The sequence below is a fragment of the Mustela nivalis genome (assembly GCF_964662115.1).
Source record: "Mustela nivalis genome assembly, chromosome: 18".
Classification (NCBI taxonomy): Eukaryota; Metazoa; Chordata; class Mammalia; order Carnivora; family Mustelidae; genus Mustela; species Mustela nivalis.
The window spans coordinates 39,063,239-39,085,762 of record NC_139037.1 but is presented as its reverse complement, the minus strand read 5'-3'; positions in this window follow the sequence as shown (position 1 = coordinate 39,085,762).

Here is a 22,524-nt window from a genome sequence, read left to right as displayed (position 1 = left end):
TGAAAACCCATGTTAAGTGGTTGAAAAGCCTCCAGCAGGAGATGGGGACCAGCGGCTCAGGCGGTGTTGTCAGTGGATGTAGCCTGGAGAATAAAAACCTTATTTGCTTCACAGCCTTGGGGCGGGGGCTCTGGCAACCTGAAGACAAGTGCTTGTGTCCTCCTCTGACCTCCTCTGACCAGGGACATGGAAGTGAGACCTCAGGAGACAGTGACGGGATGGAATGAGTCTGGGCCGGGGACTCTCCTTCCTTCATGAATGAGGGCAGGACTAGAGGCAAGGGTGAGAGGGAGAACGCGGGACCCTTGTTCTAGTGGTCCCAGCAAGTGTGCATGGGCGCAGACTGAAGGCTGTCACGGGGAGGCAGATTGTTGAACATACTGTAGCACAAGGGACCTCCCGACGACGATGAGGAGGAATCAGTGCCCCCTCCCCAAAATGCAAGAGCTCTCCTGTTGAGACATGGGTGGCTGAGGGTGCTGTAGGTTGCACGGGCTATATGGGGCAGTGAGAACACCACAGGCTCTGGCATTTTCAGTGGGACCCCTTCGCCCACCTGTGAGTGCAGGAGCTGCGGTTTCATCCCACTCCTAGAGGCAGGCATGGGTATAGAGCACAGAAGCCAGCAAAGGGCCCTCGGCAGGATGCTTTCTGTGCAGATGGCAGGAACCTGGAACAGAGAGAACCTACCCACATGCAAAACAAAGATGATGGTGGTGGTGCAGACCCAGCTACTTGGGGATTGGGATAAGGTTCTCAGACCAAGGTGGACAGGATCCTGCTGGTCTGAGAGACTGTCCCTCTCAACTCTGTTCCCAGGATGGCTGCAGCAGCTCCAGCACCTGCACCCACCCTCCGGCATCCCCGTAGACTCACCCCAGCGGTCCCACAATCTGTCTGCTTCTCACTGGCTCTAATCAGGTCACGTGTCTAATTCTAAACCAATCACGCTGGATAGATGAATGTGAAGGGAAGGCTGCTTCCTCTGTGGTTCTCCGGCCGCACCACTGAGGCGGGCTGGGACAATTTAAAGAAAAAGGCTAAGAGTGTTGGAGAGGGGCGTTTCTAGAAGGGAAACCGGAAAGCTGGGGTAGAATTTCCAAGTGAAGCGTGAACACAGACAAAGGAGGAAGAGCATGGAGGGGCGGGGTCGAGGAACCCGACCGCTCCCTCTTCCCTCACAGAATGTCTGTAGGAACCTTGGTTACCCTCTGGACCTATTCCTATCCAGGATGATCTCTGAAGTCTCTTTCCGCTCTGTCCCTGATTCCTGCCAGACCCAAGGTGAAAATCTACAAGAACATTAGGTTTAGCAAAGGTGGCTACTGTATATGTCAAAGACCTCTTAGAAAGTCATTCTTTTATTTATTTATTTATTTTTTTAAATGATTTTATTTATTTATTTGGCAGAGAGAGATCACAAGTAGACAGAGAGGCAGGCAGAGAGAGAGGGTTGCAGGCTCCCTGCTGAGCAGAGAGCCTGAGGTGGGACTCGATCCCAGGACCCTGAGATCATGACCTGAGCTGAAGGCAGAGGCTTAACCCACTGAGCCACCCAGGCTCCCTTAGAAAGTCATTCTTAAAATAAAACTTAAAAAACAAAAACAAAAACAAAGACAAAAAAAAAAAAAAAACCAAAACAAAACAAAAGGAATGATCACTCCCAGACTCTAGGAAATGTGGTCCTTTGTTCTTTTTTGGTGGCGGAGGGGAGGGAGTGGATGGATTACTAATGAACTGTAAGGGTGATTTTGATGGCACTTTCTTCAACACCCAACATCAGTCAGGACTTCGGGTGAAATGGTAAATTTTGTGATTTCCAAATCTGTTGAGAATAACTGCACAGATCACACAGAACAGGGAAGTATAATGGATGCTCTTTAAAATACCCTTTCTCCGGACACCTGGGTGGCTCAGTCAGTTAAGCATCTGCCTTCCGCTCAGGTCACACGATCCCAGAGTCCTGGGATCAAGTCCTGCATTGGGCTCTCTGCTTAGCGGGAAACCTGCTTCTCCCAATGCCTGCCCACCTCCTCACTTGTACTCTCTCTTTCTCTGACAAATAAGTTAAATCTTTAAAAATACATAAACTTTCTGAGGGTTGCCAGATTGCACTCGCAGAGAGGCCTTGTCTCTTCAGGGATTTCCATTCTGCCACTTGTCTCTGCAGATACTCTGTTGTGTGCTGGACCCACAAAAAAGTGACCCTGTCCTTCTGCAGCTTGCAGCCCCAAAGCCACCAATCAGTAATTCCCCCAACCCGAATGGAGTGCATTTGATGAATTCTGCCAGTCTTGTGTTCACAGGGACCTAACACAGGGGAAGGATCTGTGATGATCTACCCAGGGAAGTAACATTTAACCTGATACAGGTAGGAAGAGGCTGGCCAGGGGAAGAGGAAAGAGGAAGCCTTCTGGAATGCAGGGGGCATTGGGTGTGATGGAGTGTGGGGGTTTTGAAACTAAATGGGTGTGGTTGAGGGTGATGGGGATGCAGAGACAGGTGGCAAGGTGAGTGGAGAAGTAGGCAGGAGTAGAATCATTTGGGGCCTCATTCCCTGCGGAAAGGATCCTGGACTTCATCTCAATAGTGATGAGAAGCCAGAGAAGGAGTTCATTTTCTTACTCCTATTTTTAAGCAGGGGAGTGACTTGGATGGATTTTTTTTTAAATCCATTTTTTTTTCATTTTTTTAAAGGTCATATTGCATAATCTTTCACCTAAATATGTAAAATAGATGCAGATTTCACATGTGGTAGACACACAAGTCATGTTATGCAGTATATGCATTTATTTGATTTTGAAAACAGCCTGATGTGCATGTAGCTCTTTAAGGTGCAGGGCAGACGATTTCAGGTCCATTTCTTCCCCCTCTGTTATTATCCCAAGAAGAACCTCTGTCTCACGGTCTCTGAGTTTTCCAAATCCATGGTCGCACAGTCTCTGAGACCAGAGACATCCTGATACGCCGCTGATGGCACCTGTGCCTTTTTACTGGTAAGAAAGAGAATGGGCAAAGGAACCATGAGTACACATAATTAAGAAAATAAGGTGATTAACGTCTCTTAAGGAGTTTATAAATGATTTATGTCTCGATCAGGGAAAATCCTCTCGTCCAATTTTCTTTTTCTGAGGCACTGGCTGAACAATTCACATACTTTAGGAGATGCTGGAAAAAAATCTGACTTAACCTCTGTTGATTTTTATTAAAGCCTTGGTCTAAATACTTTGTCAATGAGAGCCATGAAAAGTCTATTCCTGCCTTTCAAAGTCCTTACTTTGCAAAGCCGTGGACCCATGGTCTCCTGAATCTTTAATCTGAGAATGATTTTCAGACTAATATTCGAACTCAAGTACAGAGACATTTCCCACCGTCCATCCAAACAAAATGAAGTCAGCTTTGACTGTGCAAAATGTCGATGAATTCTTCAGAGTAAATCAGCCTTGTCAGGGTGATGCAGAACCGTCAGCTCTTTGTGACATAATATAATATGAAATGATATTGAACAACATGCGTTTGGCACTAAATTGTTAGCGGGTTTTAGCTTTGACAGCACCAAGTTTATTGCTTTAATCCCAAGGTCTTTTAACCCTCTTTGACATAAATTGAGGTTGGCTTTTGTGGAAAAAAACTCCACTTTACTCTCTCTTCCTTTACCTAAAACTGCTTTTAACAATTTATGCTGGTACATCAGACACTCATTTTGAGTGACAAAAAGGGGGAAAAAAGATCTATCAGAACAGAAGGGAGGAAAGGCCAGCTTAGGCTAAGCGGTCTGTGTGTCTTTCCGCGCCCACGCCGAGGCTTTCTTCAGGTGAGTATGCATTTTCAGTGATAATAATGTGTGGCTCCCGCAAATAAAACAAGGTTGGGCAGCAGACTCCAGCAAGGTGGAAGACGGCCACTGCCAGGGAACAAAGGCTCATAATTGGAAACAGAAGCCGTTTTGCATTTTGCTCCAACTGAACGCATTTCCATATATGGGTTCGTGCCTTCCTCCTCCACCACCTACCCCCATGCCTTTTTAGAGATCAAAGATGACTTTTCTTTTACATAAATAGTTTTGAAACACTGATTTAGTAAGTGTGGCATATAAACAGAGACTCCCCAAATTCTATACCATAATTGTAGTCGCAGACGGCCGGCTGGGCTGCGGGATCACGGAACGGGAGGGCTGGAGAGGGCCCCGGGCTCTCCCCTTCAATCTCTCCTCTTAGGGCTTCCGTTTCTGCAGAGACCCACCCTCCAAACCCACCGGGGATGCCTTTGGAGATGGCCTTCCTCACCAGGGAGGTTTTTTCATTTTGGGGACACTCGTGATCCTCCCTTAGCATCCTTCTCCTCCCTTGGCTGGGCGGAAGAGCCCAGAATGAATAAAATCTACCCCCCCAACCGCCCCGCCATGAGCCTGCAAGATCTCTGAACACAGTGACTTTTTTTTTCCCTCTTGTTTCCTTGTCTTCTTTTTTTTTTTTTTTTTAACATTTTTTTAAAGATTTTATTCATTTATTTGACACAGAGAGAAAGATCACAAGTAGGCAGAGAGGCAAGCAGAGAGAGGGAGGGAAGCAGGCTCCCTGCCGAGCAGAGACCCCAATGCGGGGCTCGATCCCAGGACCCTGAGATCATGACCTGAGCCGAAGGCAGAGACTTAACCCACTGAGCCACCCAGGCGCCCCTTAAAAGTTCTGGTTCCCTTTGTCCTAGTTAGTGTACATGCAGGCGTGTATCCCAAAGTAGTCCTAGAAAATGCGATAGATGTGTGTAGACAGCACTGGATTGTGGTGAGTATGGGTCCTGGTGGAAGCCTCAGACAGGTCTGGGTTTAAATTTCAGCTCTGCTCCCTGGCCAGGACGTCCCTGCCGGGTAGTTACTTAAAATTTCAAAGTTCAGTTTTCTCATCTATAAAATAGAGAAATTAACAGTATCGCCCTCCTAGGGGTTAGAAAGCTTAAAGGACAAAACATAGAGAATGCTTCCTTAGTACAAGGTCTTTCCAGTTATTGGCACACCAATGTCCCCGCAGCGCTGCTGAAAGATCTGGAAGTCAGACCCAAACTACATCCATCAGGAGATGGCGGTTCAGGATCGCTGTGCAGCCACTGAAAACAACTTTGTATACACACTTCATGGATGTGAGAGACATGCGCATTCAAAATATATACGGTTCTAGAGAATAACAAGATGTATTAATTGCAAAAGGCAAATCATGAAATCACATGACTCCACTGTACAAATACAATTTATCATGTAATGCGGTATGTAAAAACTTGAAAGAATATACAGCTCTAGCTCTGGAGATTATGGTTTCTGATGTTTTTATTTCTCTTTTGCTTATGTGTATTTTCCCATTATTGGTTACTCTAGTATAGGTATCAAAATAGTATCTGTAGATGCTGTATATATCAAAGCACTTAAATAATAATGAACGTTTAATAAATCATGGAAAAAGTATGCTCCTTCTTGGATCCCCGTTGGACATGGTTGAAATTCCTCCTCCACCCTGAATGCTAATTACAGGATCCCTTAGTCCATCAGTGCCGCTCTAATCATGTGGGTCCAGATGTGTGTATTCTAGCTCTTGTCTCAACAGGGCACAGAGACAGGTGGGGCCAGCACCTCCTTTCCCTGGACCAGTGGAGCCCATCTTACTTGCATACAGTGAACTTCCTCCAGATTGTCCTCACCAGGCTCATGGGTCATAGGTCACTGTCAAGATGGCTCTGCTGTGACCAAGAGGCTTCCTTGCTCCCCTACTTCCTCCAACCCTGGGCTTGCCTCTCATTTTGTTTCCTTTGTCCTCCACCATTTCAACTCCCAGCCCTACGTGGTAGGGCACAGTTGGGGTAAGATGGGAGATGCTACCAAGTCATTGCCAAAGACAGTGGCCAGTGGGAAAAGCTTTATAGATGTGTGTTGTGTGCTAAAGGTTCCTTACAACCTTTTTCATTTCTAGAGGTTGAGATCTTGCTAATATATTTCTCTCCAGTTTAAATCCGTTATGTAGAACAGGGCTCAAATTTCAGTTATTTTACAAGTGGTTCAATAGTTCAATAAATTATTCAGAGTTGCCGTTCGTGTTGTTTTAACCAGATAAACCAATCTGGTTATGAGAGATGACGGTCGTCAGACCATAGGTGGGCACACTACTCTCCCTTTGCAGTTGTTTGTTTATTTTTCTCCTGAAAAACATGCCAACAATTCATACATTATACAGCAGATGTAAGGAAAACTCCCCTCTCCGCTGTGACCCCTGGTAACTGTCTCTAAAATCCACTAGAGGTAACAAGAAGAAAGAAAACTTCTGCAAAACCCTTTGAAGAACCAAGTCCCTCAACCAGCCGTGAGATGTCACTTCCCCTGGATCTGACCTGCAAGTTTTCAGGCAGCATCTCTGTAGGTTAAGCTTACTTTCCCAGGGGTTTAGGGGGTGGGTTGTAGCCAAGATGGAAGCCTTCTAGCATCCAGAGTGGAAAGAGCTATTTCCAAGGATAACCATAGGGTCTTCCCTTCTGTTCTTCTGTTGGATAGTTGTGTTGGCTCCTTGAGCCCCTGGGAACCACCCAAGAAGCATCTTGAGGGCATTTCTATCTACTCAAGACCACCTCAGCTGCCATCAAGGTTGGGGTTTCAGGAAGCTGAAGGAGCCCGGGGAAGGAACAAAATCCCTATTTCTGGCTGCCCTAGGCTTTGCTCTGTGGTCATGAAGTGATGCCCCAAATGGCACCTCCATTTCACAGGTTGGTACAGAGAGGTAATGCTGGCTATGAGTCCCACTCCCACACCCCTGGGCTTGATAACTCAGGGGCTCTTGGCAGAACATAAACCCTCAGCATCCACCATGAAGCAGCCTGTGGGATGTGAATTGCTCTTAAGGACTCAAAGCTTATTGGCTGCCCGCCTAAACACGGCCTCAAACCCTGGTCACTCTGAGCTTTAAAATTTAAAAAAAAAAAAAATCCCAAATCCTGTCCCACTTACCATGGGAAGCTGAGAATCCTCCTTCCAACCCTCCCTGAGGAGTCCCGTGTGACTTATTTCTCCCACTTCTTGCACAGAACTATTGACATATCCAGAACTCTGCCCCATGGCTCCTGCTTCCCCACTAACCATATAGACACAGGCAGGGGACCGTGCCTTTTCCTCTGAGCTCTCCTAGCAAATGGGAGTCTTTTATGGTAAACCTTCACTGAAGCCTGGGAAGAAGGATGGAAGAGCTTTCTGTGCAACAGAGCTCAGACCTCCAAACCCCACATTCTGTTCCCATTTCTAAGCAGTTAAAATCTGCTCTCCCTTTTCAGACCATGTCTAGGGATTGGGACAGGGGAGGCTCCCAGCCCAGGCCCATCACAGAATTTTTTTTTTTTTTCCAAAGTGTTCCAGACCAGGGAGAAAGAATACATCTCCTCGAGTAGGGAGATGTGGCTGTGGTCATCTGTGGTTTTATTTATTTTTTTTAAAGATTTTTATTTATTTATTTGACAGAGAGAGATCACAAGCAGGCAGAGAGAGAGAGAAGGAAGCAGGCTCCCTGCTGAGCAGAGAGCCCGATGCGGGGCTCGATCCCAGGACCCTGAGATCATGACCTGAGCTGAAGGCAGCGCGGCTTAACCCACTGAGCCACCCAGGCGCCCCATCATCTGTGGTTTTAAATTGGGGTTCTTTTTTTCCCCTCTCCTAAACATAGATAGAAGTTGCTCTCCGAGATGACATCTTGGGACTGTGGTTGCAAACTGGGTGCTTTGGACAGTGTCTGGTTCACAGATGTAATCTGTTTGGCTTGCTATAAATTAAAAAAAAAAAAAAAAAAAGGACACTAACGTTTAAAAATCAGGGGATTTTATAAAAAAAAAATTATTACACGTGTATGTCCTCTTTAAAAATCAGATTATCTGACAACACAGAGGTCCACACTGCTGTGTGACAGCAAAGGGCCATTGGTTCGGCTGTGTTCTCTGAAAAAACCAAGAACATTCCGGCTTCGGACCACCTCCACCAGCCACAAGGCAACCCATCCCTTCACTGCTTGATTTTTGCTTTTCCCTTTCCAGCCCTAAAAGATGAGGACAGCTGGGGAATTTATGGACACTGCTTAAAAATGTGGTCCTGACGCTTGGGTTTAGGCAATGACATGTAGTAGAAAGAGGCTTGGTCAGCAGACCTTTCGCAGTTCATTCATTTCTTCCTGGAAGATGAGGACAATGTCTGCCCAGTCTGCTGTTGTGAAATTTTGTGTTAAAATGGTCGCAAAAAATGCTTTGAAGTCTTCAGAGGTGGCCAATAAAGTAAAAGTGATCGTTTTAGACTCTTACTACTTTAAACTCCATGAAACATCTGTACTATACGTTCTCTTTCTTTATCCTTGAAATTGGATACTGTTTTAAGAAAGAAATTTCAGTGCCATGAAACTGACAAGTTGAAGGAGTTGACAGTTCTCTCTGATTTGATGCCCAGGCACATGTTGACCTTAATTTTGGGGAGAGTCAAAGCCAAGCCTTGGGTGCGAGTCTGGTATTTCAGAAGTGTCACCGTTTCTTTCAGGACACTGAGGCCACGTCTTGCTAATTGTCACATTGGTGCATGGAGTGTTTGATATCCCGGGGCTCTGAGTGGTGTACAACGCACAGAGATATGGGAGAGCCATGGGGATGGGAAGGCTGTGGGATAGGTGCCACATCCCAGAGGGATTGCTTTAGATGATCAAGAATGTCACAAGACAGATTCAGTCTCTCAGCTGCTGGCAGTTGTTGCAAATGTACGTGAAGGTGAATTTTCAAGACTGATTTTTCCTGCATTCACCTATGGAACTGTGTGTTAGGTGTCCAGTGGCATTTCAGGGACTGCCAAAGAGACATCTCTCTGGGGGAACTGTAGGAACCAGGAGGGGCTGGTAGACCAGCTGTCCCCACCCTGGAGGCTTGGCAAAACCATGCCTATTTCTTTGTGCTCTTTGAAAGCTTAGTGACTGCTTCTCAGGGGTGACAGTTGTGGGCCTATGACGTCTAAAATAGATGTTCCTTCCATGTAGTGCTTGTGAGTGGGTTTGAATTTGGGTTGCTTTCCAAGCTTTTGCATTTAGAGTTTCCTTCTAAATTCTTATGAAGGTGTATACATGAATAATGATTTCAGCACCATCTATATTGGTGATCTGCTCCTAAATTTGTTTCTGTTCTGGTGTCAGAGACCCAGTGTGGCCGGCACCCAACTTTGCAGAGCCCTGACCCCTACACCCTGCTGCCTTTCAGACTGTCACATGGTCACACTGGGTGGGTAAGATGGTGCTACCCTTCAGGGTCTGAGCCTTTGTCCTCAGATAAAATCTAATCACTTAACATAGGGCACAAAACACGTTCATCTCAAACTCACTTTGTTGCCCCTGGGACTTGCCTGGAAATCGCTGAGCCATAGAACCACCCTAAATGAGGACAGTGATCACTCCTTGCTTCTCATTGTGTCTAGGCAGCCTTTATTCTGAATTTATGACCAGCCCCCCCACCCCAAACCCACTCCCTGCAGATGCTGTATTATCTTTTTATTTTTCCTGCCTGTTCCTGCTTTCCAAAATGCCCAGAGAGAGCAGACACTTCCCTGCCCACCCCCCACGCCCAACCCTAAGCTATATTTGAGAGCAGCAGGCTGACTAACTTTCCAGGAAACTTGTATGCAACAATCCATAACCAGCAGAGAATAAATTCGGGAAGCCAGGTAATACATAATCCCTAACACTCAGCCTGTTATACCGCCATAGGTTTTTTTTTTTTTTTTGACAGATATTAATAAAAATACCATTTCCATCATGGCCCAGCTCCTGCTGCCCCAGCTTTCTGGAGGGCCTCAGAGGACACAGGGGGGTGCAGCCCCCAACCTGCTACAGTGTCAAATAATGTATCCCAGAAAAGCAACTGTGAGAAGGTTGTGTGTATTGTTAGCTGCCTGACTAATGGGCTTCTAGGTCAATTGTTTATTTTCTATAAATGAGATCTTTGAGAACCTGGTACTCCTCCATATGTAATGAATATAGGGTTGGGCTCTCTGTCCCCCAGCCTGTCCCTCCTGTGCCCTAACATATCAGACTAGCCGCAGGGGCTTGGAGCCTGGCCAGCTCAGCAGTCAAGTCAGCTTTTCCCTGAGTCCTCCTCTCCTTGTGCACAGGATGGCTCTGGCAGTGAGTGGCAGCAGATGGTCCCTCCCCTCCCTTCCCCCTTGGTCACACCCCCTCTTTTTCTGCACAGGTGGGAAGCAGAAAAAAGGGCTGTTCTTTCTTCTTCTTCCTGCCTTTCCTTGGAGCTCACTGTTATCCCATAACATCAAGTATGACTGGTTCCACTCTTGAGGGCATTTCTGAGATAGCTTTGAGATGGCCCTTTGGTTCAGCAAGAAGCTAGAGTGATCCTTCTGAGAAACCAGCTTGGGTCCTGTCGTCTCTTTCTGGAATCCTTTGGCCTCTCAGCATCGCTATCATTCATTCACTCATTCATTCATTCACTTATTTATTTAAATTAAATTAAATTAAATTAATCTCTCTCTTCTCTCCTGGAGCTTTGCTACCATCACTCTGTGCAAGGGCTTGCTCCTATTTTATTTATTCACGTTGCCTCTTTCCCACACCCAACGGCAGCTCTTTGGAGGGACTTCACATGTACTTGCCATTTTTGTTGATGTATATTCTCACAGAATGTCTACTCTTGATTTGCATGCATGCAAGCAGCCTAATTTTATATAAATGGCATTGGCTGAGACATCATCAACTTTTATTCTCCCCTCTTCCTCAGCACTATGTTTTTAAGACCTGTCCATGTTGGTATGTGCCCATCTATGCTGTTTCTTCCAGTTGCTCTATGGGACCCCGTGGTTTGGAGCTATCACATTTCACCTCTCTGCTCACCCTGTGGTGGACAACCCGACTGTCTCCAACTCAACATCTCAAAGAATGGTTCTAGGACTTGTCTTGTATGTACCCACCTACGGACATGGGTGGGGATTGGGGACATGTCGTGCAGCAGATCCGCGCATCAACTTGACTGAAAGCTGCCCCATTCCTCTTCAGAATTACTGCACCACTCTTATTAAATCAAACGGTTGAGTACGAATTTATATCCCCATATCTCCTCCAACATTTCGCATTATCCAGCTTTCTAACTGAGCCTGTCTAATAAAGTGATATCTCATTATTGTTTTAATTTGCGTTTCTCTGATTAGTAATGATTTTAAGCATCTCTTCAATGGGCTCATTAGCTTTCCAGTTTTGTCATCTGCAAATCGCTATTCATATTCTTTGACCATTTTCCCACTGTCTTGGCATTTTCTCCTTGTTGGGCTACAGAAGTTCCTTACATATTTGAGAAATAGAAACCTCGTGCTGTTTTAGACATTGCCAATATCTTCTGTTCTGTTGCTCAGTACCTTTGCTTGTGGTTTCTTTGAACAAAAATCTTTTATTTCAATATAATAAAATTAACTCACTTTTTTTGCTGCCTTGTGGTGTTTGTTTTGAAATTTTATTTAAAAGGTCATGGCCAATGTTACAAAGGAACAGAAAGAAATCGGAGGGGTAGGGATTGGGAGGAAAGTGATGAAAGGAACAATATCTACAATATCTACAAATGATATGATCATCTACTCAGAATAACGAGAATAACACACACACACACACGCACACACACACACTATTAGAACTAATAATAGAGTCTAGCAAGATTGCTAGACTCCAGATCAACATACAAAAATCAATAGTACTTCTCTACCCCAGCAATAACCAACTCGAAAATAAAACATAAAAATGAGCAGTGCTTTTCTACCCAGACATGTATTTCATAAACTTTTTGTGCTTTGTTTACTTAAGGGAATTGGTTTTCTACTGCGGGATGTTAACAGATTCTCAGTATCCTGAGTGAGAAAGACCACAGACAATAGAGACAATAGGGGGCCAGCGAGAGGGTGACCCCACAGACTGGAAGGATCTGTAGGTGAAGGGCCTTCACCATGTGTCACTGAATCTGCAAGTTCAGTGTTGTGTGGGAATCTCCCTGAGGTGAGGAAGAGATGTCCGTCTTTCTCTCCCCTGGACCCCCAAGACCTGGTGTCCACCACGACCAAGTGGGTCATCAGTATTTATTGACAAATGGTGTAACATACTTACCAAGGTCTTAGTGACCATTCATTCCCAGATTTCAGTTAAATCCCAAGAGAAAGCTTTGTAAGGAAGGAATTGATTTTGACAGGTGATCAGGACACACTGTACAATATTTACCATCTTCAAGAATAGGATAAAAAAGTATTCTTGAGGATAGAGACTTTCTACATTTAAGGATTTCTTGGATTCCCCCCAGGTGAAGGCACACTTATGCATGGTGGTAAAAATCACACAACATAAATTTTGTCATTTTAGCCATTTTTAGGTACGACTCAGTGGTATTAAGTGGATTCACACTATTGCGTACCATCACCCCCATCCATCTCCAGAACATTTCATCTTCCCAAACTGAAGCTTTGTACCTGTTAAATCCTCCTCCCCATCTCCTCCTCTCCCCAGCTCCAAGCAACCATCATTCTACTTTCTGTCTTCATGAATTTGACCATTGGAGGAAAGTTGTATAAATTTCCAATATTTGTTTTAGAAAATTCATGTTTCCAGTGTATGTTTTCAATATTTGTCCTTTAATATCTGGCTTATCTCAGCTAACACAATGTCTTCAAGTTTTACTCGTACCGTAGGATGTGTCAGAGTTGCCCCCTTTTATAGACATATGTGACCATATGTCTACACCACAGTCTGTTAACCTGTTCCACTGTCGATGAACATGTCAGTTGTTTATACGCACTATTCGAAGACATATTTGATATGTGCATGATCTGAGCCAGGTATGTCATGGGCATGCAGAAAAGTATAATACATGATTTCTGCCTCTGAATTTCTCATAGTCTTCTAGGGAAATATATCTGAGAAAGCATTTCAGTTCAATCTGACAATCTGTGCATGTAAACCCACAGAAGGGAAACACTCTCTCTCAGGGCCATTATTGGAACTGGGTCTTCTTGAAGGATAAGTAGCTAGCGTCATCTGGCAGATAGGGGGCATCTTGGTACTTCAGGCAGGAGTGATTTGTGCACAAAGATGACCAGAGGCTGTTCAATGGCTCAGTGTAACTAAAGCATTGATTATGTGGTCAGAGGAGTACGTGTGTTGAAGAGAATAAGAGTGGTAGGTCATCCTGGAAGAATAGATTGGGGCCAACATTTGGAGGACTTTTCCCTAAAACTATAGGCAATTGTCTACAACCTAGCACAAATATATATAATATAGATGGATAGGGATATATCTTTCCTATATTATATATATATAATATCTTATATCTATCTATCATCTATCTATCTTTTTCCACAGAAGAAACCATGTGGTTTTGTTATTGTTCTTTTGCTTAATAATATACATTGGAAATCTTTCTGTATCCATATACAGAAAGATATATATATATATAAAATGTCACTAGGTTTTTACAACTTCATGGTATTATATTGTATGGATGTACCATAATTTATTTAACCAGTTCCCTACAGAAAGATATTCAGGTTGCTCACCATTTTTGCTTTTATAAGTAATGCTAATGAATAACTTTGCACAGACATCATTTCACATGTGTGCAAGTGTAACTGGAGGATAAATTCCCAAAAGTATAATTGATGGGTCAAAGGGTAGATACATATGTAATTTTGATAGATGGTGCTGATTTGCCCTCCACAGGGGTTATACCAATTCTTATTCCCAACAGCAATATACGACGCCTGTCTCACCATAGCCTCACGCACAGGGTTCTCAAACTTCTGGATTTTTTCCAGTCTAATAGGTGTCAGTGGCATCTCGAGATAGTTTTAATTTGGGGAGCTCTCATTAAAGTGAAGTTGCGCTTCTTTTCCTGTGTTTAACCATTTTATTCCTTTTTCTGTGAGCTCTCTTGGCCCCGTTTTCAACTTAGTCATTGTCTTTTTCTTATAAATTTGTAGGAAACCTTTATATATGAGTCATATTGAGCTTTGGGGTTTTTTTTTAATCAAAAATTGTTTCTGAATTTATATGCTCTTTCTTTTTAGTGTCTGAGATGGTCATATGCTTTTTCTTCTTCCATCCAGTAGTAGGATGGCTTATTTAATGGATTCCTTACTAATTCACTCTTCTTCAGTCCCTGAAATAAATCCACTTTTTAAAATGTAGTATTGTTTAATGGTCTAATGGATGCTGTACTAATATTTTATATTTGATTTTTACATCAAGCTACATCATAAGGTTAGACTATGGGTTTTTTTTTCCTGTTTTTGTTTTGTTTTGTTTTGTTTCCCAATCTTTATGAGGTTTAGGTGTTATGTTGTATTTGCTTCAATAAAAGATTTTGGGGCATTTTCTTCTTTTTTACCAGTCCTACAACAGTTTACACATTATTGGATGTGAGTTTGTTTTTGTTTTTAATCTTATAAAATTTCCCCAGGACTAGCCTTTTTCCAGTTCCATTTTTATCAAAAACTTTAGGCAGTTTTTTTAAAATTGAAATTGTTCTACTTATATTTTCCATCTCTTTAATATTTTCTTGCATTTTCTCCTGCCTCTCTTGTGACTGGGTTAGTGGACTCTCTAATTTCTTGCTCTTTTCCTGAAGACACAGCTTGTGGGTTGATTCTTTAATTCTGTGGGTTTCTAATGTTCTAACATATTAATTTTTTTCTTTATCAGCTCTTTACTTATCACCTCTGTTTTACTCCTAATGTTTTAGTCAGAGGCCCAATTTATTTGCTTTTATTCTTTATTTTCTATTGACCTAAGTTTCTGAGTTGATGACTTTCTCTGAGTGTTTTTCAGTGGCACTCACAGATTCTCATACACCATGTTCTCACTGTTGGTTTCCTGGAAATTCTTAATTTGGGGGCTGTGCTTCCTCTTTGGCCCCAGAGTATATCTAAGAGTGATTTTTTAAAATTTAGTTTAAATTTTCAGGTGAAATGAATTTTTTTTATTCGCCAATTTGGTTCTTTACTTCCATTTTTATTACATTGTGATCAGTGAATACTGTCTATATTGTTTTTGGTTTTTGAGGATTTATCAGGGTTCCTTTATGGTCTAGAATGTGATCAATTCTTTCATTAATATTTCATGGCATTTGAAAAGGAAATAAATGATCTGTTGTCAAGGTGTGTAATCTGTATGGCTCGGTACAGTCTGTGTTATTAATTAGGTTATCTGGGGAAGCTAGATGTTAAGTTTTGGCCCACTTGGTCTGTCGCGGAAGGAGAGTGTTGAATTTGAATTGTCCCCTGCTGCTGGGGTCACTGGATTTTACTGTATCTCCTGTAGTCTCTGCTTGGTTATTTATGTTGCCACTGTGTCATTTGAGGCATGGGTGTTCAGAACGGTCATATGGTCAACGTAGATTTTCCCCTTTATCTTCATAATGCAACCTTCTACATCTCATTTTATGCTTTTATTCTGAATCCTGCCTTCTCAGGTATTGGTGGCATGGCCTCTGCTGCTTTCTGTTGACATTGGTCTGGTGTGCCTTTGGATATCTTTCTATTTCCAGCTTTGTGAAACAACTCGGTGATGTGTGTCTTTTGAATACACCTTGTGGTTGGCTTTGCTTTTTGGACCAACCTGAAAATCATTTTCCTAGAATAGCTGAGCCCATTGACCTGACACTTATTTGGTCTTAAAAATGTCATTATATGGCTACTCCTTTTTAAAGAAATCCTATACCATTCTTTTGATTATCAATCAAGTTCTGCCATTTAAAAGCCCAAGTCTGGGGGCACCTGGGTGTGACCCAGATTGTGGTTAAGATGGTTAGGCATCTGCCTTCAGCTCAGGTCATGATCTCCAGGCCCTGAGATGGAGCCCCATGTCAGGGTTTCAGCTCAGTGGGGAGTCTGTGTCTGCCTCTCCCTCTGCTTGTGCTCTGTCTCTCTCTCTCGAATAAATAAATAAAATCTTTAAAAAAAAGCCATTGTATATTAGATTTTTGTTCATTTGTTCCTTTAAGTCCTCTACTCTGTAATCTATTTTGTTTGCTTTAGGTTCCCTGATTTTTAAGAGAGTTTATATTTTGTTCTAGCCATGACTCCCATAACTTTGTATGACATCTTTAGTTCTTATCTCTTTAGACACTATCTTTTTCATTCTCTATCATGATTAAGGCTACCATTAGCATATTTCCTTTTCCTTCCCTCCTCTTCTTTTGTTTTTCACCATCCAACTTTAGTCTGTAATATTATTTTATAACATTCCTCAGTGCTTAGACATATGGTGATGATTTTGTCCACAGATGTATTACTTTTGAATGATGCCCTTTAATACCTAGGCAGTAGGTGTGACACGAGTGTTTCTTCTTTGTGATCTTTCTTCAGTGATGTCGTTACTTCTCCCCGCCCCCCCCCGCCCCTTTTTAAAGTCACAACACAGCGTTGGGTCATAGTTTTTAGCTGCTATATGAAAACATGACTGCTCATGAGGGTTTTCCATTTTTTTATGTTTTACTATGCTTTTCCAATTTTTCCTTCCATGGTTTTGTAGAGAAGCCTTGCTATGATTCATCATTGGGTGTATTTGATCTTCCTCTATCAGGTATTAGAGTTCTAGGGAAGGGTAACAGGGGTAGGATGGGGGTAGGCCACATTTCAGATTTCACAGGCCAAGGGTTTTCCTTTCTCGGCTGCCTCAGAGACACACGGCTTCATGCAACTGTGACTCCCTCTGCCACTCTGTCCCATCCAGCTAACTATGCTCCTGGCACAAGCCTTGCTCCCTCGCTCTCTTTTCTATACCCATTGTTGGAATCAGGGATCATTTAACCCTTTAGGCTGAGTCTTTTTCCTTGAATTAATGTCTTTTTTTGGTCTTTCCTGAGCTATCCAATCACCAAATCTTCCAGCCACACACAGATCTCCTTTTTACCACCTCTTATGTGGTTTCTGCCCAATCACATCTGTTTTTGACAACCTTACACACATCTGGATTCTTGCCTGGCATTTGTCTCTGGGTTTCCCTGAAAATTTATAAGCATATTTTTTCGTTTGTTTCCCATTTTACTTTTGTATGTTTTGGGGAGGTGGAAAATCCTGAAAATGGTGAAACAAGATTGAAGCCTGAAGTCCAGTGAACATCTTGACAGAGTCATGGAATCAGTGCAAATGGAGGGTGAAGGAAAGATGGGGTAGTGGCCTGGGTTTCCAGTCTGTGCAAGCTTAAGGAATAGATGGTGGGTCTGATTTATCCTGTTGAGTTCTATAGGCCTGTGGGACACCCAGGTGGAGATGTTGGGTAGTTAGTCTTCTGTATAAATTTGGAGCTCAGGGAAAGAGGTAAGCCATGAAAGGCAAAGATCATTATTATTTTATTGCTTCTGCCATTTATTGAGAGCTTGTTATGTTTCAGGGAGTATATAAATATAGTCTTGTGTAGTCCTAGAAAGAAAACAGACTCAGAGAAGCGAATTCACCCTACCAGCAACTGGCAGAGTTGATGTCTGAGCCCCGGTTTCTCTGATGCCCAAATCCATGAATATGCAGCCTCTTGAGTCATGGCACCCTCTTCAGTGGGTTCCCCACATTGTCTTGGTGTATGGTCTGAATCTGAAGGTAACATAGCATGGACCACTGCATTCCCTCAGTGTTTTTGCAGAAATTGGATCAGTAGGAGTAGGAGCAAAATACCTCTCAGTGTCTCAACTGAGGACTTGGGTATAATGGGCAAACCTAGGTCAACACCAGGAATTCTGGGCTCTACCACTGTGGGTGATGGCAGAACTTGTGGTTGAATGACCTGGCACTGGTTTGTCATACATACTGACTCAGGTGGCAAGATGCAGACACAGCCCTCAGTGCTGTGCCTGGAAGGGCTAATACATTTGCATGGCCTTACACCCACATGGGTGCTGGGATAAAGACACTTGCACCAAACACACAGCAATAACTTAGAGACCTGAGTTTTGCATGGCATTTTTTTTCTTCCCCTGTTTATAAAACGGTATTGACTGATTTGAATTGGACCCAACAGGAAATGGTAAACGTTGAGAACTGTCCAATTAAGATGGCATTTGTCTTTGAAGTACAGTGCCCCTCTGATGTCCCCAGAGATACCAGGTGGACTGGATAGAAATAGATGTTATAGAAAAGGCAATGATACATTGATTTTTCAGAAATCGCGTTCTTTAACCATGCATGTGCGTGCGTGCTCTGAGGACGTTGATCATGGAGCAAAAATGTAAAAATGTAAAATGTAAAAACATACATATTTTTTAGATTCATGTCACCTAGATGTGTGAGAAATGTTATAATAGATTGTTTTGTACTCTATTAATTATTCTTTTTAATATTTCATTTCCAAATGAAAGGGAGCATTGCCCCTGCAGTGGCTACTATGTGCTGAGCTTTGGGGAAAGAGAGTTATATTAGGTGAAGTAATCAAAGGAGTTAAGAAACAGAAAATGCTGAGACCAGGTCTGAAACATAAAAAGTTTTATGAGCACACATGCTCTTTTTATCGTTGCAAACAAAATAATTAATATTTCAGATGAAAAGACCGATGTGTGGACATACTCGATCACTTACTGAGGGTTCTATGGTAGTTAAGAGGAAAGTAAGGTCTGTATCAAGTTCCTCAATGCTCCAAAGCCAGACATTAACGCCATCCTTCCCCACGAAAAAAGTGACTTGCAATGTGATGACTTTCTATGATGAGATGCACAGAAGTGAATTTCAAGAATTTTTTCCTGAATAATGAGGCAATTGTCTCATCCCTGAATAAATAGATTAAATAAATAAACAAATAAACAAACAAACAAATGCAGGAAATGGACATAGGAGCACAAATAAAGATGGAGTTTACTGATAATTCTCATTGGGCATTCATAGACCATAGATATGCCAATTCTGCATGACCCTGTCTACGCAGTCATCAATATCCACAATTTACACACAATATGCAATTCTTATTGGCTAATGTTCATTTCCTTCAGACCAGGGAGAATGCCAAGGGCTCATGGAGATGTATTTCATCCAATGCCTCCTTTTAACTTTGATTTCTTGCCTTTCAGAACTCACTGTCAACCTTATTCCTTCCAGATCATTCTGAGCAATGCCAGCCAGAATGAGTTACATTTTCTTGTTGTAAACTTTCCACTTTTACACACACACACACACACACATATACACACACACAGAGTTGTTTCTGACTCCTTTTCTCTTAAAAGAAAGACCTGCTCACTCTCTCTCTCTCTCTCTCTCTTTTTTGTGAATTGCAAGTGGCAACATCTGTGTTTTCAGCCACCAAAGTGCCATGACCGCTACCTAGTTCTTTCATTTTTCATTTTGGTTTCAAGAATGTTAAGAGGCCCACTGTCAAGTAGGAATTAACATTCTCCCTCACTCTTTCTCTTTGGCTGCTTTGGACAGGCAAATAACAGCCGGTATCTACAGTGATGTTACATTTAAGGGTTATTACCTATAGACTCTTTATATATTCAGGTGTAAACTACCTTCCCATCTCCATTTATTACATCCTTAAGCAAGAGAATGAATTCTCCGCATGGAGATTGCCGCAGCATCTGCTTCCATTAACATTAATGCCACAGTTACAAGCAGGAGTAGCTGGAATGAAGATTCTTGAGCTGAAGTTAAATAGAGTCAGTTAATCCACATTTTTAGGTCCCTTCAGAAGACTGAGACTAGGAGGAAGAATTGGGAAAGTATTTGCCAAAATGCATTCAATAGAAAATAACAGAAAAATCCAACTCAAGCCGAGTTAAAACAATCAAGAGAATCTATTTGACTCATTTCACTGAAAAATTTAGAGGTACTTAGCTTCAGGTGAGGGTTCATCCAGCAACTTGATAATTCTGTCTTGACATGATATTAGTTATATATCACTATGTAACAAATCACCTAAAAACTTAGTCATTTACAACAACAAAAACTATTTTTTATCTCATAGTTACTGTGAGGAGTTTGGGAGCAGTTTCACTGGGCAGTTCTGGCTCAGAATCTCCATGGGGTTGCACTGAAGATGTCAGGTGGTTCTGTAGTCATCTGAAAGCTTGCTGGGCCAGGAGGATATGCGTCTGAGATAGCTCATTTGTTTGGTGGGCAGATTGTACTGACTGCTGGTTGCAGGAAGGCCTCAGTTCTTCCCCACATGGGCCTCCTCACAACATGGCGGCCGGCTTCCCGCAGAGCAAAGCCCCCAAGAGCCAGCGAGCCAGGTGGAAGCTATTTGTTTTATGGCTGAGCCCTAGAAGTTACAGTGATGCCTACCACATCCTGTCCATTAGAAGGGCTTCAGGATGGACGGAGGTAGCAGGGTGATGGGTATTGAGGAGGGCACGTGCTGTGATGAGTATTGGGTGTTATACGTAACTAATGAATCATTGAATGCTACATCAAAAACTAATGATGTACTTTACAGTGGCTAACTGAACATAATATATATATATATATATATATATATATATATATATATATATATATCTCGATCGATCTAGCAGGTCGCTAGATCTGGCCCGACCAAGGGGAGAGGCATTAGGTGCCACCCCCAAAGGGAGGGCATGTCAGGTGAGCAGTGAGTGAGCAGATCTCCCCCTTTATCCTTGGTTTCCCACTTCAGCATGCGTGGCCTGGGAGCCCATGCCCCTCCTTCTGATGTAATGTCACAACGTCTCTGTCATTCGCTTCCTGGCACTGAAGCACGTAGGCATTTTATCCTCTCCTATCATCACCATAAGGAGAAGGGTGAGTATAGGACAATGAAGATATTTGGAGACAGAGAGAGAGAGACCGACACCACCTTCACAAAACTTTTAGTACAATTTATTGTTATAATCATTCTATTTTAATAATATTCTTGTTCATCTCTTACGGTGCGTCATTTATAAATTAAACCTTATCATATGCATGTATGCTTAGAAGAGAACAGTCTGTGCAGGGCTCAGTACTAACTGCGGTTGTGGCCATCCACGGGAGGGGTGGAGGAGAGGGGGGTTGAAATGCACCCCTACAGTTCCGAGGGGAGGGACACCTGCACTTGAAAACCATGACCACTCCACTCAGCAGCTCGCTCCCAGCTTCCTGTGGTTCTGAAATGACTTGGGGCAGCTCCCTGCCTCTGGTTCCCCTTTGCAATCAGCAGAGAAGGGCGTGTCCCACAGCTTCCATCCGATTGGACAGCTGAGGTCCTGCCTGTAAACAGCATCCTTGTGGCCAGGTGGATGAGATTACTCTGATTAGTTTAGGGCTGGAATACTTTAGGCTAGATTAACCCCAGGATCAGAGCTGGGAACTTAAGTTACGTTCCCCAGACGCATACAGGTTGCCTGGGGCGGGGACGGGACCACAGGTGGGACCACAGGTACAACCGCGGCTGGCTCTAGGACGAGGAGGGAAGAAAAGGGGGAGGATCCCCGGTGACCAGTCTGGGTGCTTCCATACTCACGCTTGTGTGCAGTGCAGGTGGGCCTGCCATGGGCAGAGTCTGTCTTCTTTTAGACTATAAGATCCCAGAGGACCAGGGCTTAGGTCTGCTTCATTGAATCCTGACCACCTAAAACAGTGCCTGGGACACAGTAGGTGCTCAATAATTATCTGCTTACTCTTTGTTATGGTTTGCTGTCCATTAGCAAATGGTTTGCTGTCTCTCAGCTCTGTGTTTCCATCTGCAAGTGGGTCTCTTGTGGCCCCTGGGCATGAGGTCTGAACTAGGTAGTGGGAGGTTTGGGGAATGGCTGCTGCCAGAGTGAGGAGTGGTGTGGGCTGGTGAGCAAGAAAAATAAATCTCTCTCCCTATCATTGGACTTAATGCTTGATGCAAGCCCTCATTTTGTCAGGTCAGAGAGGACAATGTTAGCATAGCTGGGGTCTTCCCAGGCTCCTCTAGACTCCTGGAGAGTGACAAGGTATCTTTGGGATGGAGTGGCTCGGGGTCTCTGTGGTCATCTCTCTATGCAGTGCTGGGTCAGGGCAGGGTCCGGGGGGCCTGTGGTTGGTCTCTTGCTGGGGCTGAACCCAGTGTGGTGGAGGATGGGACCCTTCCCGGGGACGTGTCGGCACCGGTCCTCTCCGTCTTCTCTGTTCTGGAAGGTTGGTTTTCTCTGTGGCAGGCAGCTTTGCGCCGACTCGTCTGTCTTCTTCCCTGTCTGCTCTTCAGGCCTTGGGGTGTTCTTGTTCTCTTCTCCTCCAGGCTTAGACTTTCAAGACGGAAAATCATAAGAGAATGATTTTTCTGTTTTCTGTTCGCCATCTCCTCACCGATGCATTGAGCCGCCGGTTGTTTGAGTGGGAGGAGGGCCGAGGGATCACAGAAGATCCAGAAGGACCAGAGGGTTGGTTACCCCATGCGGGGGCAGGGAATGGGAGGTTGCTTAAGGGTTTGTAGAGTTTGGTTTGTACTTGGAAAGAGTTCTGGAGATCGGTATGCTTTAAAATGGTTAAGATGGCAGATTTTGTTCTATGTATTTTACTATAATTAAAAATAAAATTAGGGGCGCCTGGGTGGC